General features: G+C 32.2%; 1 long non-coding RNA gene across 1 annotated transcript; it reads left to right on the top strand.

Annotated features, from left to right (window-relative positions):
- Positions 1 to 463: 463 nt before the first annotated feature.
- Positions 464 to 4,831, top strand: LOC121220097 (uncharacterized). The gene is made up of 3 exons (XR_005917267.1): positions 464 to 593; positions 4,438 to 4,502; positions 4,619 to 4,831. It is a non-coding gene; the product is annotated as an uncharacterized lncRNA (long non-coding RNA).
- Positions 4,832 to 5,074: the final 243 nt, after the last annotated feature.

Raw genomic sequence — 5,074 nt, 5'->3', positions numbered from 1 at the left:
ATAAGTTTATTTCTACTAGGAAAACAATATCCTAGCTTATCTAGGATATAAGGGGAAACAACCCTGGTTAATGATACTAGGGTTTTGCCGTTCGACCTTCTTACATGAGGGTTTTGGGCCTCCCACACATTGGGGTAGGGGTCCGCAAAATTCGGTTAAAACCGAAAAAATTCGGTTAACCGACCAAATTCGGTTAATCGGTCGGTTAACCAAATATTTTTGGTCGAGGGTCGATTAAGAGTTTTTTATATTTTCGGTTAACAGTTAAATCGGTTCGAAATCGGTCGGTTAACCGAAAAAATTTGGTTTAACCGAATTTTGCAAGGTAGTAGGCCTTAAATTAAGCCTAGTCGGCCAGCCCAATATATTTTTTCTCCTCTAGGCTCCAAGCCCAAGAACTAAGCCTTTTCTCAATAGCACTCATTCAGCAGACAGCAAGCAGCCAAGCACAATGTCACAACTCACAAATCTGCCATCGGGTTTTCCACTTCTAATTTCTCAATCTGAATCTCAGATTTTCAGTCGGGAAAATCCACCATTTTTGCTATCCATTTCTCTTCTAGCACACTAATTGACTAATACCCAGAGGCCAGGTTTGGTTTCTTCTAATTTCCTTTTCCTTTTGTTTTTTTTAATTTCAGGGTTTTTTTTTTCATTTCTCGCACTGATTGAACTTTGAAGTGGCTTTGGAAAATTAACACCTGCAAAGAGCTGGAAAATTAACACCCACAAAGAGCTAAGTTAAAGTACGTGAGCCTTAGGTTAGCTGGTTGCTATGTCGCCTTCAACTTGGCCCAACTATGTCTAATACCTGACTTGCTTGCTATTTTGTTCATTTTGTAAAGGGTCAGAGTTCTGCTCTGTTTTTGTTCATTCAACACTACGCATCAAACTCTGAAGTCTGATGTATTTAATTAAATGGCTTAATTAAATAAATTAGGAAATAGAAATCTCATAATTGTGATAGGATCTGCACAAAGATACATTAAAAGAACCAAGCATAAACAGATTGCCAAACTGGTTTTTGTAACAAAGTACAATGTGGGCATTTTATAATTGCTGCAGACACCATTGCATATGCACATTCATTGCTTTCTTCTTTTTTTAAGTGTTTGGATTTTATATTTTAATGTTTTGGGTTAAATTATACTAAAATACTATACGACTTCGGTAAACCGTATAACTTAATTAATGTAATCTTTGTTGAGATTACTGAAAAATATTACACCATATTAAAAACTGTATTTTAAGTTTCGGGTCATCCATGCATTAGTCATTGGAAGTTTCCTAACAGTCAAAATCAAATTTAATTTCAATATAAGGTTTGCTAATATCGAAGGGTTCGTTTTATTTTCAATGAAAAATATTTCATCGCAATATTAGAAATTATTATCCTTTTATGATTCCATTGTAAGCAAACACCAATGGAAGTGCCACCAGGCTGGATCTATCGAATTGTCGGTGATTGTTCAAGGTTGCTAATCAAAATAGTTGGTGAAAGATACCATTAAGCTGAAATAGAGTAAATTGGTTTTATATTTGATGTATTTCTTGATATTGTTCATACATAGATATGAATTTGAGTCTAATTGTTAGGTAATGAAAAGAAAAAATAAAGAGAGAAAGATGAGCTACGGGAGCATTAAAATTGATATTGATACTTTTCGATGTTTAAATCGATTATAATTTTAAGGTTATGAAAAGAGTAAATACAATAATTAAAATATATATATACACACACAACACTCGTTTGGGAGAACAATTCATGTTTCATGTTTCATGTTTTCTTCTGTACATTATAGTGCACGCAAATTTATAATGTAAATACTGCATTATACTGCATGTTTCATGTTTCATGTTTCATGCAATACTGCATGTTTCATGTTTTCTTTCCCAAGTTTGTAATGTAAGTTTATTTATTTTTAAATAAAAATTTTATAAACAATCTGAACCCAAATTTATATCCACATCTTCTCTTGAGCAGTAGCACGTCATCTATCCAATTCTGCTTCCTTCCACATGTCTTTCAAAATATGAATTAATTGTAAATTTATTTTATTTTTTTAGACTAATTAAAAATATGTCACATTGGCATTTTATTAGGCTGGATCTTTAGCCTGCAAATATCAATGTCAGCATCTATTATTTTTTAAAATAAAATATCAATCTAGTGGCTAATGCCTTAATTTTCATTGTTGACTCTTCTAATGCTTGTGTTTTTGCTAACCAATTTCAACCTTTGTCTCTTCGAATTGATGGCTTGATATTATTTTAATTTATTATATTTTTTATTTTTTTGCAGAATGTCAACTGAACCAACATCTATTGAGGGTAGTGTTACACCTCCTACTTCGATAGATTCTGAAAATTCGAGAGTTGGAGCTTCAAGCCAAACAAAGGGGACTACCGGGAAAAGAAAAGCCGCTCCTCAAAGGTTAGAAGTTTGGTCTCACTTCACTAAGATTATTAATAGTGAGGGTGCAAGTAAGGCTAAATGCAATTATTGTCAAAAGGAATTTTGTTGTGATATGAAAAAAATGGTACAGGGTTATTGAAATATCATATTGGTTCATGTAAGAAAAATCCTAGTAATGTTGTTGAAAATACTCAAGGACAACTAGTTTTACCTAGAAAGGGAGTTGAAGGGGAGGAAGTGAATCTTTCAACTTGGAGATTTGATCAAGAAGCATGTAGGAAAGGATTAGCACAAATGATTGTGATTGATGAATTACCTTTCAAGTTTGTTGAAAGTGAAGCTTTTAAGAAATTTATGTTTGTGGCATTTCCTAGGTTTCATATTCCTTCACGAACTACTATGACTAGGGATGTTTATCAATTGTATTTAGATGAAAGGATCAAGATAAAACAACTTTTGAGAAGTTCTTGTTCTAGAGTTTGCTTAACTACTGACACATGGACTTCTTTGCAAAGAGTTAATTATTTGTGCATCACTGCTCACTTTATTGATAATGATTGGAAATTGAATAAAAATATTTTAAACTTTTGTCCAATTTCTAGTCATAAGGGTGAGTTCATTGGGATGGTGATTGAGAAATTCTTGTTGAATTGGGGGATTGGTAAGTTATTTACTTTTACTGTTGATAATGCAAGTTCAAATGATGTTGCTATTGGTTATTTGAGAAAGAAATTTAACCCTCGAGGGGGTTTAGTTCAAAATGGTAAATATCTTCATATGAGATGCATGGCACACATTGTGAATTTGATTGTTGTTCAAGGCTTAAAGGAAATGAATAAATCTGTTGAATGTGTTAGGGGGGCTGTTAGATATGTGAGACAATCTCCAACTAGAATACAAAAGTTTAAGGAATGTGTTATGGTGGAAAAGATAGAGTTCAAGTAGATGTTGTGTCTTGATGTTTGTACTAGGTGGAACTCAACCTACTTAATGTTAGACACTGCTCAGAACTTTGAGAGAGCTTTTGAGAGATTTGAGGAGCAAGATACAAACTTTAGGGCTGAACTTGAAAGGGGAGAGGGTTGACCTAGTGTGGATGATTGGGATAATGTTAGAAACTTGAAGGATTTCTTGGAACACTTTTATGAAGTCACTTTACGTATATCTGACACTTCATATGTCACGTTCAATAATTTTTTTGATGAGCTTTCTGAAATTGATATTCTTTTACGAGATGCTCAGTTAAAAAGTAATGTTGATTTTTGTGTTATGGCCATCAAGATGAAAGAGAAGTATGATAAGTATTGGGGTGATATTGATAAGATGAATTTGCTTATGTTTGTTGCTTGTATTTTACATCCTAGACAAAAACTAAAGTATCTTGAATTTGCACTTAGTGAAATGTCTAGTTCTGAAAAAGCTTGTGAAATGATGCAAAAATTGAAGGAATCTTTGTATGAATTGTTTGATGAGTATAAGCCTCCACTTCATAATAATTGTAGCCAATTGAGTGTGCCAACACATGTTTCTCTTGGTGAACCATAATAAAAAATGAAAAGGCGAATGCAAGCTTTCTATAAAAAGCGTGAGTTGGAAATTTGTGGTGAGGATAAAATATCTGAGTTGGATAAATATCTAGCTGAGTCTAATGAGGAATTTGTTGAAGATTTTGAGATTTTATTGTGGTGGAAAGTGAACATCCCTAGATTTCCCACTCTTTCAAAAATGGCCAGAGATGTGTTAGCGATACCGATTTCTACGGGTTCTTCAGAGTCTACATTTAGCACCGGGGGACGTGTGCTTGATCAATATAGGAGTTCTTTAACTCCTAAAATTGTACAAGCTCTTGTGTGTACTCAAGATTGGATTCGAAAATCATCATCACAAGAAGAAATCAAAAAGATTGAAGAACAAATCCAAGATCTTGACAAGATCGAAAATGGTATATTTATTATTTTATTTTAATAGTTTCAATTTTTTTACCATATCACTCCTACTTATTTAATTGATTCAATGTTTAGATTTTTCTTGGAATGCATCAGAGCCTACCCCAAATTCATGAGCTTATGCTTTCGTGAGTTGAAGGGTATGCTTACTATCTTATTCTTGTTAACTTATAATCTATTTGTTTGTTTATATAAATTTTTTAAAATGCGTATATTTCTATTATATGCTAAATTTTTGCACATGTTTTTTTTGTAGGTTTAATGCAAATGGAGGTTTTTTGGAGAGAAGAAATGAATATAATATAAATAGAGAATGTTAAAGACTTACATTTCAATTATGTGTTAATTTCAAGACTTATATAATGTTTTTAATTATGTAGTGATTCAAAGACTTATGTAATGTTTTTAATTATGTAGTGATTCAAAGACTTATGTAATTTTTTTAATTATGTAGTGATTCAAAGACTTATGTAATTTTTTTAATTATATAGTGATTTAAATCGGTTAAATCGGTTAAATAGGTTAAATCGGTGAAATTGGTTAAGTCAGTTAAATCAGTTAATCGGTTAAATAGGTTAAAACGGTTAAATCGGTTAAGTCAGTTAAATCGGTTAATCGGTTAAATATGTTAAATCGATTAATTTTAACCAAAAAAAATCATATGATTTTCGTTTAATTCGGTTAATCGACCGGTTTAACCGAAAAAATTCGG

The sequence above is a fragment of the Gossypium hirsutum genome, chromosome D08, assembly GCF_007990345.1.
Source record: "Gossypium hirsutum isolate 1008001.06 chromosome D08, Gossypium_hirsutum_v2.1, whole genome shotgun sequence".
Lineage (NCBI taxonomy): Eukaryota > Viridiplantae > Streptophyta > Magnoliopsida > Malvales > Malvaceae > Gossypium > Gossypium hirsutum.
The sequence above is the reverse complement of the archived record's forward strand: the minus strand, read 5'-3'. Positions and strand labels throughout refer to the sequence as shown.